The sequence below is a fragment of the Ranitomeya imitator genome, chromosome 2 (assembly GCF_032444005.1).
Source record: "Ranitomeya imitator isolate aRanImi1 chromosome 2, aRanImi1.pri, whole genome shotgun sequence".
Classification (NCBI taxonomy): Eukaryota; Metazoa; Chordata; class Amphibia; order Anura; family Dendrobatidae; genus Ranitomeya; species Ranitomeya imitator.
This window is the reverse complement of record NC_091283.1, coordinates 689,548,661-689,563,028: the sequence shown is the minus strand read 5'-3', so window position 1 is coordinate 689,563,028 and position 14,368 is coordinate 689,548,661.

The following is a 14,368-nucleotide window of genomic DNA, read 5'->3' as shown; positions in this document are numbered from 1 at the left end:
AGGGCACCATCTATCATAGTCAAATATGCTCAACCTGCTACATGCCAAAAATAGCCCATAGAAAACACAAAGAGAAAGAGACATGCAATAACGCAGGGATCAACAAGAATCACAATTTTTATTTATTACAAATCCTAAATACAGCACACTAACAACGTTAATAACAGTTAAAAAACATACAAAGAGAAATTACCCAAGAAGACTAATTACCCACAGGGGACCTGAGAACCTATAAAAATACCTCAATAATCCCAAACTATCCTGAGCAAGTAGCTGTACCAAAAAACGTACTAACCAATCATAGCTATAAAGTGTAAATGGTACAGACATTTAAATATGCATACTGCCGCAAAGCAGTCCAAAAGTTTGTCAAACAGGCATATACACAAGCTACAGGACAGAAAATATGTATGCAGATCAGTTGTAACCTATAGTGCCATACAATTACCAAATTGCGTCTCCAATAGACATGTTCACAGAGGCTCGGTTCTCTAAGATAAAAGAGGTCAATAAGGAAATCAGCCCCCCTGTGGCCCACCCAACGCGTGTCGTCACATCAGTGACTTCATCAGGGGTAATGCCCATCATGTCATTGGGCTGCTCTCATCCTGCGCCCCCATCCTGTCATGTGCTGCTCCCATCCTGCGCCCTCATTCTGTCATGTGCTGCTCCCATCCTGCGCCTCAATTCGGTCATGTGCTCCCATCCTGCGCCTCCATTGTGTAATGTGCTACTCCCATATTGCGCTCCCATTCTGTCATGTGCTGCTTCCATCCTGCACCCACATTCTGTCATGTGCTGGCCCCATCCTGTCGTGCTGCTCCCATCCTGCGCCCCCATGCTGTCATGTGCTGCTCCCATCCTGAGCCCCCATTCTGTATGCGCTGCTCCCATCTTGCGCCCCCATTCTATCATGTGCTGCTCCCATCCTGTGCCCCCATTCTGTCATGTGCTGCACCCATCCTGCGCCCCCATCCTGTCATGTGGTGCTCCCATCCTGCGCCCCAGTTCTGTTATGTGCTGCTCCCATCCTGCACCCCCATTCTGTCATGTGCTGCTCCCATCCTGCGCCCCCGCTCTGTCATGTGCTTCTCCCATCCTGAGCCCCCGTTCTGTCATGTGGTGCTCCCATCCTGCGCACCCATGCTGTCATGTGCTGCTCCCATCCTGCGCCCCAATCCTGTCCTGTGCTCCCATCCTGCATTGCCATTCTATCATGTGCTGCTTCCATCCTGTCATGTGCTGCTCTCATTCTGCGCCCCAATGCTGTCATGTGCTGCTCCCATCCTGCGCCCTTATTTTGTCATGTGCTGCTCCCGTGCTGCTCCCATCCTGCGCCCCAATCCTATCATGTGCTCCCATCCTGCGCCACCATTGTGTAATGTGCTGCTTCCATCCTGCGCCCCCATTCTGTCATGTGCTGCTTCCATCCTGAGCCCCCATTCTGTCATGTGCTGCCCCATCCTGTCATGTGCTGCTCTCATCCTGCGCCCCAATGCTGTCATGTGCTGCGCCCATCCTGCACCCCATGCTGTCATGTGCTGCTCCAATCCTGCACCCACATGCTGTTATGTACTGCTCCCATCCTGCGCCCCCATTCTGTCATAGGCTGCTCCCATCTTGCGCCCCCATTCTATCATGTGCTGATCCATCCTGTGCCCCCATCCTGTCATGTGCTGCTCCCATCCTACGCCCCAGTTGTGTCATGTGCTGCTCCCATACTGCACCCCCGTTCTGTCATGTGCTGCTCCCATCCTGAGCCCCCATTCTGTCATGTGCTACTCCCATCCTGCGCCTCCATGCTGTCATGTGCTGCTCCATAAAGGTTGATGGCCCCCATAAGATGCTCCATAATATATGCCCCGTATGCTGCTCCATAAAGGTTGATGGCCCCCATAAGATGCTCCATAGTATGTGCCCTGTATGCTGCTCCATAAAGGTTAATAGCCCCATAAGATGCTCCATAGTATATGCCCCGTATGCTGCTCGATAACAGTTGATGGCCCCAATAAGAAGCTCCATAGTATCATATGCCCTGTATGCTGCTGCAATAAAAAATTGCATACTCACCTATCGTCGCTGGGCACCGAGTGCCGGGGGCCTGAGAAGGCGGGGACACCGGCATGCTATGGTTGTCAGGTGCTGGAGTCGCCGCTGGTTCAGGCCCCCGTCACTTGCTATAGTCACCTGTCCCCGATCCACCGCTGCGCGCAGCTCCGTCTTCCGGGTCCTATGGCTGTGACTGTTCAGTCAGAGGGCAGCGCCGGCGCGCCGTAATTGCGTCATCGCACCCTCTGACCTGAACGTCACAGGCAGAGAACACAGAAGACGGATCTGTGCGCAGCGGTGGAACGGGGACAGGTGACTATAGCTCATACTAACCCACTCCTGGCATGTCCCTGCTTCTCCGTCAGAGATCGCGGTATGCGTTCAGTGCTTACGCATACCGCAATCTCCTCTGGGCTGCGTCACTCGGTGGGGTCCATACCCAAAAAAATGATGAAGGACAGCATCCAATCCAGGTGAAAAAAACTTCTTTTATTGTGCCAAGTGCAACGTTTCAACCATCAAAGGTCTTTTTCAAGCATACAAAATGATTAAAATGGCGGTTTTAACCCCTTAGTGACAGAGCCAATTTGGTACTTGATGACCGAGCCAATTTTTACAATTCTGACCACTGTCAATTTATGAGGTTATAACTCTGGAACGCTTCAACGGATCCCGCTGCTTCTGAGATTGTTTTTTCGTGACATATTGTACTTCATGTTAGTGCCAGTGGTAACATTTCTTCGATATTACTTGCGACTATTTATTAAAAAAAAACGGAAATATGGCGAAAATTTTTTAAATTTTGCAATTTTCAAACTTTGTATTTTTATGCCCTTAAATCACAGAGATATGTCACAAAAATAGTTAATAAATAACATTTCCCACATGTCTACTTTACATCAGCACAATTTTGGAAACCAAATTTTTTTTTGTTAGGGAGTTATAAGGGTTACAAGTTGACCAGCAATTTCTCATTTTTACAACACCATTTTTTTTAGGGAACACATCACATTTGAAGTCATTTTGAGGGGTCTATATGATAGAAAATGAAATGTGACACCATTCTAAAAACTACACCCCTCAAGGTTCTCAAAACCACATTCAAGAAGTTTATTAACCCTTTACGTGCTTCACATGAACTGAAACAATGTGGAAGGAAAAAATGAACATTTAACTTTTTTTTGCAAACATTTTAATTCAGAACCGTTTTTTTTTATTTTTACATGTGTAAAAACAGAAATTTTACCATAAATTTTGTTATGCAATATCTCCTGAATAAGCCAATACCCCATATGTGGGGTAAACCACTTTTTGGGCGCACCGCAGAACTTGGAATGAAGTAGCACCGTTTGACTTTTTCAATGCAGAATTGGCTGGAATTGAGATCGGAGGCCATGTCACGTTTAGAGAGCCCCTGATGTGCCTAAACAGTTGAAACTCCCCACAAGTGACACCATTTTGGAAACTAGACCCCTTAAGGAACTTATCTAGATGTGTGATGAGCACTTTGAACCCCCAAGTGCTTCACAGAAGTTTATAACGTAGAGCCGTGAAAATAAAAAATCACATTTGTTTACACAAAAATGATCTTTTCGCCCCAAAATTTTTATTTTCACAAGGGTAACAGGAGAAATTAGACCACAAAAGTTGTTCTGCAATTTCTCCTGAGTATGTCGACTCCCAATATGTGGGGGTAAACCACAGTTTGGGCACATCGCAGAGCTTGGAAGAGAAGGAGTGCCGTTTTACTTTTTCAATGTAGAATTGTCTGAAATTGAGATCGGATGCCATGTCGCGTTTGGAAAGCCCCTGATGTGCCTAAACAGTAGAAACCCCCCACAAGTGACACCATTTTGGAAACTAGACCCCCCAAGGAACTTATCTAGATGTGTGGTGAGCACTTTAAACCCCCAGGTGCTTCACAGAAGTTTATAACGTAGAGCCATGAAAATAAAAAATCGCATTTTTTCTACAAAAATGATCTTTTTGCCCCCAAATTTTTATTTTCACAAGGGTAACAGGAGAAATTAGACCACAAAAGTTGTTGTGCAATTTCTCCTGAGTACGGCAATATCCCATATGTGGGGGTAAACCACTGTTTGGGTGCACCGCAGAGCTTGGAAGAGAAGGAGTGCCGTTTTACTTTTTCAATGTAGAATTGGCTGGAATTGAGATCGGACGCCATGTCGCGTTTGGAAAGCCCCTGATGTGCCTAAACAGTAGAAACCCCCCACAAGTGACACCATTTTGGAAACTAGACCCCCCAAGGAACTTATCTAGATTTGTGGTGAGAACTTTGAATGCCCAAGTGCTTCACAGAAGTTTATAATGCAGAGTCGTGAAAATAAAAAATATTTTTTTTTCCGCAAAAAAGATATTTTAGCCCCCAAGTTTTTATTTTCACAAGGGTAACAAGAGAAATTGGACCACAAAAGTTGTTGTCCAATTTGTCCTGAGTATGCTGATACCCCATATGTGGGGGTAAACTACTGTTTGGGTGCACGACAGAGCTTGGAAGGAAGGAGCACCGTTTTGGAATGCAGACTTTGATAGAATGGTCTGCGGGCGTTATGTTGCGTTTGCAGAGCTCCTGATGTACCTAAACAGTAGAAGCCCTCCACCAGTGACCCCATTTTGGAAACTAGACCCCCCAAGGAACTTATCTAGATGTGTGGTGAGAACTTTGAATGCCTAAGTGCTTCACAGAAGTTTAGAATGCAGAGTTGTGAAAATAAAAAATATTTTTTTTTCCACAAAAACGATATTGTAGCCCCCAAGTTGTTATTTTCACAAGGGTAACAGGAGAAATTGGACCACAATAGTTGTTGTCCAATTTATTCCGAGTACGCTGATGCACCATTTGTGGGGGTAAACCACTGTTTGGGCGCACGGCAGAGCTTGGAAGGGAAGGAGCGCTGTTTTGGAATGCAGACTTTGATAGAATGGTCTGCGTGCGTTATGTTGCGTTTGCAGAGCCCCTGATGTACCTAAACAGTAGAAACCCTCCACAAGTGACCCCATTTTGGAAACTAGACCCCCCAAGGAACTTATCTAGATGTGTGGTGATTACTTTGAATGCCCAAGTGCTTCACAGAAGTTTAGAATGCAGAGTCGTGAAAATAAAAAATATTTTTGTTTCCACAAAAAAGATTTTGTAGCCCCCAAGTTTTTATTTTCACAAGGGTAACAGGAGAAATTGGACCCCAAAAGTTGTTGTCCAATTTATCCCGAGTACGCTGATGCCCCATATGTGGGGGTAACCCACTGTTTGGGTGCACGGCAGAGCTCAGAAGGGAGGGAGCACCATTTGACTTTTTGAGCGCAAAATTGGCTGTCGTGTTTGGAGACCCCCTGATGTACCTAAACAGTGGAAACCCTCCAATTCTAGCTACAACCCTAACCCCAACACACCCCTAACCCTAATCCCAACCTGATCCATAATCCTAATCACTAACCCTAACGATAATCACAACCCTTACCCCAAAACAACCCTAATGTCAACCCTAGCCATAACCCTAATCAAAACCCTAAATCCAACACACCCCTAATCCTAATCTCAACCCTAACCTCAAACCTAACCCTAATCCCAATACACCCCTAATCACAACCCTAACCTTAACCCTAATCCCAAACCTAACCCTAATCCCAAGCGTAACCCTAATGCCAACCCTAACCCTAATACCAACCCTAATCCAAACACTAACCCTAATCCCAACTCTCACCCTAACTTTAGCCGCAACCCTAGCCCTAACTTTAGCCCCAACCCTAGCCCTAACTCTAACCCTTAATTTAGCCCCAACCCTAACCCTAGCCTTAACTTTAGCCCCAACCCTAACCCTAGCCCTAAGGCTACTTTCACACTTGCGTCGTTTGGCATCCGTCGCAATCCGTCGTTTTGGACAAAAAACGGATCCTGCAAATGTGCCCACAGGATGCATTTTTTACCCATAGACCTGTATTGCCAACGGATCTCGACGGATGGCCACACGTCGTGTCCGTCGTGCACTAGATCAGTTGTGTTTTGGCGGACCGTCAGCACAAAAAAAGTTCAATGTAACGTTTTTTTGTACGTCGTGTCCGTCATTTCTGACCGCGCATGCGTGGCCGTAACTCCGCCCCCTCCTCACCAGGACATAGTTCGGGCAGCAGATGCGTTGAAAAACTACATCAGCTGCCCACGTTGTACACAATTTTCACAACGTACGTCAGTATGTCGGGCCGACGCATTGCGACAGCCCCGTACCGACGTAAGTGTGAAAGAACCCTAACCCTAAATTTAGCCCCAACCCTAACCCTAAATTTAGCCCCAACCCTAACCCTAAATTTAGCCCCAACCCTAACCCTAAATTTAGCCCCAACCCTAACCCTAACCCTAGCCCTAACCCTAATTTTATCCCCAACTGCTCTTCTCCTGCCGGCCGGCAGATGGCGACAGATGGTGGGCGCACTGCGCATGCGCCCACCATTTTCTTTCCCCATTAAGACGCCGGCGGGCAGGAGAGGATGCAGGAGGACCCAGGGACACCGGTGAGTATAATAGGGTCCCCGAATCCCCCTATTTCTCTGTCCTCTGATGTGCGATCACATTAGAGGACAGAGAATTACACATTGCTTTTTTTTTTTTTTTTTTGCGGTCGCCGGTAAACAGTTAATTACCGGCGATCGCAAAACAGGGCAGCCGAGACCCCAAAGATCACCCCGGTGCCGGCCGGCAGGCGCACTGCGCATGCGCCCCATTTTTTTGCCGGAAAAAGATGGCGGCGCCCATTGGGAGCCACAAGGAGCACCGGGGGAGACAGCTGAGTATCGGGGGGCTATCTGGGACCCCTTTTCTCTGTCCTCTGATGTGCAATCACATCGGAGGACAGAGAAATTAAAAGGGAAATTGCGTTTTTTTTTTTGCAATCACCGGTAAACGGTTAATTACCGGCGATCGCAAAAGCGGGGTCGGTAAAAAAAAACCCCGAATCATGTTCTCTGGGGTCTCGGCTACCCCCGGCAGCCGAGACCCCGGAGAAAATCCCTTAACTGCCGCCGTTAAAAGGCGTATCGGCGGTCGTTAAGGGGTTAAATAGGGAATGGTTGTAAATTCCACCAATCTCTTTACAGGAAACCGCCCATACAATTTACATACAAATATATAATAAAGTGAACAATATATAAAAACACACATTAATACATCACATCTACCTAAATAAATGTGTCAATTCTTATTTATATGGAGAGATTCCTAATAAAAAGGCTATAGATGTCACTACTAGCACATGGAGTACATCAAACGTAAATAAACAGAAACATGCTGTTGTGTCTAAACCAATCGTTACATCAAAAGGTGCTTTGGTCACTAATTCACTACCAATAAGATGTAACTTAACAAAGAGTGGTCACATGTCCAGTTTAAACCAATCACAACTCTAAAAAAGTCAACAAATCACAGTGTTATCTCTAGCATGGTCTAATACCAGGAGTGCCATTGGCTACCAAAAAAATGGTCACATGTCCAGTTTAACCCAATCAGAGCTCCAGATATATCAGTAAATCACAGCACTATCCCCAGCATGGTTTAATAAAAGGGCTGCCATTGGTTACCAACAAAGTGTGGTCACATGTCCAGTTTAACCCAATCAGAGCTCTAAATATATCAGCAAATCACAGTAGGTGGTCTCACCTACGTAGGTCAAACCTAACAAGCTTATCTTTTATGTTATGACGCCTCCTAAATGAAAAAATCGGGGGTTGAGTAAACCCATCTACTCCAGGAAGACCTTGTTTTAATAAACCCCAGAGTTTAACCAGGATATTATTCATTTGGGGACTAGCTGTATTGAACGTGGACACGAATGGAATTCGCATGTCTTTACTCTTTTTATTTTATTGTCTTGTATCTGTCCTACAGATCTCCTTAACTCTCTTCCTATGTGTTGTAACTGTGCTGTCAGGATAACCTCTATCCACAAATTTCTTGCACATCACATCTAGCCTGGAGCCAAGGAGTGACTCATCTGTCACAATTCTGCGAACCCTCAACATCTGACTCCAGGGTAGGGACTCAACCATATTTCTGGGATGATGGCTATTAAACTGCAACAGGCTATTTCTGTTTGTGCTCTTGACAAAAAGATCTGTCTTTCATGAAGATCCATCTTTATAGACCAACTAGCTGAAGAGCCCGGCGTTGCCTGGGCATAGTGAATATCTGTGGTTAGTTATAGCACGTCACTTCTCTCATTTTCCCAATCACATCTTTAATTTTCCCCCTCACATCTCTCATTTTCTCCCTCACACCTCTCATTTTCTCCCTCACTCCTCTCATTCCCGCCTATCACTTGTCATTTCGACCTCACATCTGTCATTTTCCGATCACTACACTATTTTCCCTCACTCCTCTCATTTTGCTCTCACACCTTTTCATTTTCACCTCACACCTCTCATTTTCACCTCAGTATATACATGTTTGTCATCTCCCTTATATATAGTATACACCTGTATGTCATCTCCTGTATATAGTATATACCTGTATGTCATCTCCCCTGTATATAGTATATACCTGCTGTGTGTCATCTCCCCTGTATATAGTATATACCTGTATGTCATCTCCTCCTATATATAGTATATACCTGTATGTCATCTCCTCCTATATATAGTATATACCTGTATGTCATCTCCTCCTATATATAGTATATACCTGTATGTCATCTCCTTCTATATATAGTATATACCTGTATGTCATCTCCTCCTGTATATAGTATAAGCCTGTGTGTCATCTCCCCTGAATATAGTATATATATGTGTGTCATCTCCTCCTGTATATAGTATATACCTGTATGTCATCTTCTATATATAGCATATACCTGTATGTCATCTCCTCCTGTATATAGTATATACCGGTAGGTAATCTGCTCCTGTATATAGTATATACCTGTGTGTCATCTCCTCCTGTATATATTATATACCTGTATGTCATCTCCTCCTGTATATAGTATGTACCTGTATGTCATCTCCTCCTTTATATAGTATATACCTGTGTGTCATCTCTCCTGTATATAGTATATATCTGTGTGTCATCTCCCCTGTATATAGTATATACCTGTGTGATCTCCTGTATTAGACCTCGTTAACACGTTATTTGCTCAGTATTTTTACCTCAGTGTTTGTAAGATAAATTGGCAGCCTGATAAATCCCCAGCCAACAGAAAGCCCTCCCCCTGGCAGTATATATTAGCTCACACATACACATAATAGACAGGTCATGTGACTGACAGCTGCCGTATTTCCTATATGGTACATTTGTTGCTCTTGTAGTTTGTCTGCTTATTAATCAGATTTTTATTTTTGAAGGCTAATACCAGACTTGTGTGTGTTTTAGGGCGAGTTTCGTTTGTCAAGTTGTGTGTGTTGAGTTGTGTGTGGCGACATGCATGTAGCGACTTTTGTGAGATGAGTTTTGTGTGGCAACATGCGTGTAGCAACTTTTTGTGTGTCGAGTTGCATGTGACAGGTTAGTGTAGCAAGTTGTGTGCAGCAAGTTTTGCGCATGGCGAGTTTTGCGCGTGGTGAGTTTTATGTCTGGTGCCTTTTGAGTATGTGCAAGTTTTGTGTGAGGCAACTTTTGCATGTGTTGCAAATTTTGTGCATGTGGCAATTTTTCCGCATGTGCAAGTTTTGCGTGTGGCGAGTTTTCCATGAGGTGAGTTTTGCACTTGTGGCGAGTTTTGCGTGAGCCTATTTTTTGCATGTGGCAAGTTTTGCGCGTGGTGAGTTTTGAGCGGCGAATTTTGTGTTTCGACTTTTATGTGGCGAGGTTGGTGTATGTGTGGTGAAATGTGTGCTGAGGGTGGTATATGTGTTCAAGCACGTGGTAGTGTGTGGCGCATTTTCCTTTCACTTTTCCCAATTATGTAGATAGGGGAAAAATAGTTTGGTGAATTGGAAAGCGCGGAGTTAAAATTTCACCTCACAACATAGCCTATGACGCTCTCAGGGTCCAGACGTGTGACTGTGCAAAATTTTGTGGCTGTAGCTGCGACGCCTCCAACACTTTTCATTTCACGTTTTCCCCATTATGTAGATAGGGGCAAAATTGTTTGGTGAATTGGAAAGCGCGGGGTTAAAATTTCACCTCACAACGTAGCCTATGACGCTCTCAGGGTCCAGACGTGTGACTGTGCAAAATTTTGTTTCTGTAGCTGCGACGCATCCAACACTTTTCCTTTCACTTTTTTCCCCATTATGTAGATAGGGGCAAAATTGTTTGGTGAATTGGAAAGCGCGGGGTTAAAATTTCACCTCACAACGTAGCCTATGACGCTCTCAGGGTCCAGACGTGTGACTGTGCAAAATTTTGTTGCTGTAGCTGCGACGCTTCCAACACTTTTCCTTTCACTTTTTTCCCCATTATGTAGATAGGGGCAAAATTGTTTGGTGAATTGGAACGCTCGGGGTTAAAATTTCGCCTCACAATATAGCCTATGACGCTCTCGGGGTCCAGACGTGTGACTGTGCAAAATTTTGTGGCTGTAGCTGCGACGGTGCAGATGCCAATCCCGGACATACACACACACACACATACACACACACACACATACACACATTCACCTTTATATAGTAGATGTGTCCAAAAATTGAACTTGATCATATGAATGTGTCACTGCAAATCCTAACTCATGGAAGATGTTATTAAGCTCACAATGAAATTCGAGAAGCTCCTGTAAATGTCCCTCCCATATCACAAAGACGTCATCGATGTAGCTCCACCAGGCCCGGACATGGGACCAATACCTGGAACTGTACACATACTGTTCCTCAAGTACCACCATATAGATGTTACCATAAGTGGGGGCCACATTGGACCCCATGGCGATACCCCTCAACTGCTTAGCACTTGTTGGTCCTTTTGCCTTCACTCTGTGGTCCAGCTCACCCCAAACCACCTCGATTGGGTTCAGGTCTGGTGACTGTGGAGGCCAGGTCATCTGGCGTAGCACCCCATCACTCTACTTCTTGGTCAAATAGCCCTTACACAGCCTGGAGGTGTGTTTGGGGCCGAAACAGCTGTCTGTGGATGGATACCATGCTTGGCATAGGTGGCTTTCCTTCATAGGATGCTGCCCTTCCCGTGGTTGTTCCTTCCCGGGGAAAGGCCTGGCTATTCACTGCTTGCGTCGAGAAACACGTGATGGTGTCTCCGCAGCTTCTTTACATGCATCTGCATATTTCCCATAAGGGATGGGGGCAGTGTTCTGGAATCACTGCGTTGAGAAACACGTGATGGTGTCTCCGCGGTGTTGGATGTTTTGGTCTCCCCGAGGCCAATCTGTGTTTGGGGTCATTGTCCTGTTGAAAAATAAATGATCGTCCAACTAAACGCAAACCGGATGGAATAGCATGCCGCTGCAAGATGCTGTGGTAGCCACGCTGGTTCAGTATGCCTTCAATTTTGAATAAATCCCCAACAGTGTCACCAGCAAAGCACCCCCACACCATCACACCTCCTCCTCCATGCTTCTCGGTGGGAACCAGGCATGTAGAGTCCATCCGTTCACCTTTTCTGCGTCGCCCAAAGACACTGTGGTTGGAACCAAAGATCTCAAATTTGGACTCATCAGACCAAAGCACAGATTTCCACTGGTCTAATGTTCATTCCTTGTGTTCTTTAGCCCAAAAAAGTATCTTCTGCTTGTTGCCTGTCCTTAGCAGTGGTTTCCTAACAGCTGTTTAACCATGAAGGCCTGCTGCTCAAAGTCTCCTCTTAACAGTTGTTGTAGAGATGTGTCTGCTGCTAGAACTCTGTGTGGCATTGAACTGGTCTCTAATCTAAGTTGATGTTAACCTGCGATTTCTGAGGCTGGTGACTCAGATAAACTTATCCTCAGAAACAGAGGTGACTCTTGGTCTTCCTTTTCTGGGGCGGTCCTCATGTGAGCCAGTTTCTTTGTAGCGCTTGATGATTTTTGCCACTGCACTTGGGTACACTGAAAGTTTTCCCAATTTTTCGGACAGACTGACCTTCATTTCTTAAAGTAATGATGGCCACTCGTTTTTCTTTACTTAGCTGCTTTTTTCTTGCCATAATACAAATTTTAACAGTCTATTCAGTAGGGCTATCAGCTGTGTATCCACCAGACTTCTGCACAACATAACTTTTTTTTCCAACACCATTTATAAGGCAAGAAATCTCACTTATTAAACCTGCCAGGGCTCACCTGTGAAGACTATTCCCAGTGACTACCTCTTGAAGCTCATCAAGAGAATGCCAAGAGTGTGCAAAGCAGTCATCAAAGCAAAAGGTGGCTACTTTGAAGAACCTAGAATATAAGATATATTTTCAGTTGTTTCACACTTTTGTATTAAGTATATAATTCCACATGTGCTAATTCATAGTTTTGATGCCTTCAGTGTGAATGTACAATTTTCATAGCTATGAAAATACAGAAAAATCTTTAAATGAGAAGGTGTGTCCAAACTTTTGGTCTGTACTGTGTGTGTATATATATATATATATATATATATATATATATACTAGATTGTGGCCCGATTCTAACGCAATCAGAGACGCGGGATTTCTACGTCGATGCTGTGCCCGTCGCTGATTGGTCGAGGCCTGGCGGGATTTCCTGGACAGACAGACAGACAGAAAGACAGACAGACAGAAAGACAGACAGACAGACGGAAAAACCCTTAGACAATTATATATATACTAGACTGTGGCCCGATTCTAACGCATCGGGTATTCTAGAATATGCATGTCCCCGTAGTATATAGACAATGATGATTCCAGAATTCGCGGCAGACTGTGCCCGTCGCTGATTGGTCGAGGCAACCTTTATGACATCATCGTCGCCATGGCAACCATTATGACATCTACGTCGATACTGTGCCCGTCGCTGAATCAGAAACGTGGGATTTCTACGTCCTTTATGACATCATCATCGCTGTGCCCGTTGCTGATTGGTCGAGGCCTGGCGGCCTCGACCAATCAGACGCGGGATGTCTACGTCCTTTATGACATCATCGTCGCTGTGCCCGTCGCTGATTGGTCGAGGCCTGGCGGCCTTGACCAATCAGAGACGCGAGATTTCTACGTCGATGCTGTGCCTGGCGGCCTCGACCAATCAGAGAGCCGGGATTTCCAGGACAGACAGACAGACAGACAGACAGACAGAAAGACAGACAGACGGAAAAACCCTTAGACATTTATATATATATATATATATACCTGCACAGATAACCAAAGTATACGTCGATACACGACAGTGTGTATATATATATTATACATTATACACACAGAGATGACTATTGTTACTTAGGTAAGTCTGCACACATTTTAAGGGTATGTGCACACGTTGCGGATTTCCTGCGGATCTGCAGCGGTTTTTCGCGGAGCAGAAACGCTGCAGATCCGCAATTGATTTACAGTACAATGTAAATCAATGAGAAAAAAATGCTGTGCAGATGGTGCAGAAAATTCCGTGCGAAAGCGCTGCGGATTAAAAGAAGTAGTATGTCACTTCTTTTTTGCGGATCTGCAGCGTTTTTGTACCCATTCTATTACAGAAATCCGCAGTGGTAAAAAACGCTGGAAAATCGAAAAAAAAAAAAGACCGCATCAAAAACCCTGTGGATCCGCACAAAAAAATGCGACAAATTCGTAGCTGCGTTTTCTGCCAAGAGATGCAGAATCCGCACCAGAAATTCCTAAGGCTAATCTGCAACATGTGCACATAGCCTAATACTTACAAATGTCGTCCCACTGGCAGGTGCATTGTTCCATATCCAGCTGCTGCATCCTGGGGGTCTTCAGTCCTCCATCAGCTCTTACTGGCCAGATCTCCAGCTGTCACCAGTCCTTCTGCCTCTTCACTAGCTCTGATAGCTGCACTGAACAGTCTCCCAGCAGTCACTACTTCTGACACTTCTCTTCCTTCCTCCCAAGAAGGTCTGGCAGGTGTTTGACCCATGTGATCATCAGCCAACACATCACACTCCCCTCCCCCCCGTAGCCACTTACCACCCCTGTACTGAGGGGTCCTTATTGAGGAATGGCTGCACTGGTCCACTCAGGCATTCACACTGCAGCTCCTGCTTTTGAATGGGTCAGTGCAGTGGTTTTCCAATAAAGCCCCCTCAGTACAGGGGGTGGAGGTAGATACAGGGGGCATGGGGATTGATGTGATAGTTCATGTGAATATTAGGCAGCTCAGTTGTCAGAACTGCTCCGGAGGCAGTAGAGGTGTCAGATGTCTGTTCACAGCAGCAGTGAGGAGACAGGACTGGCTGAGATCAGCCATACTTAGCAAACTTTTCCTGACTGCATGATGTA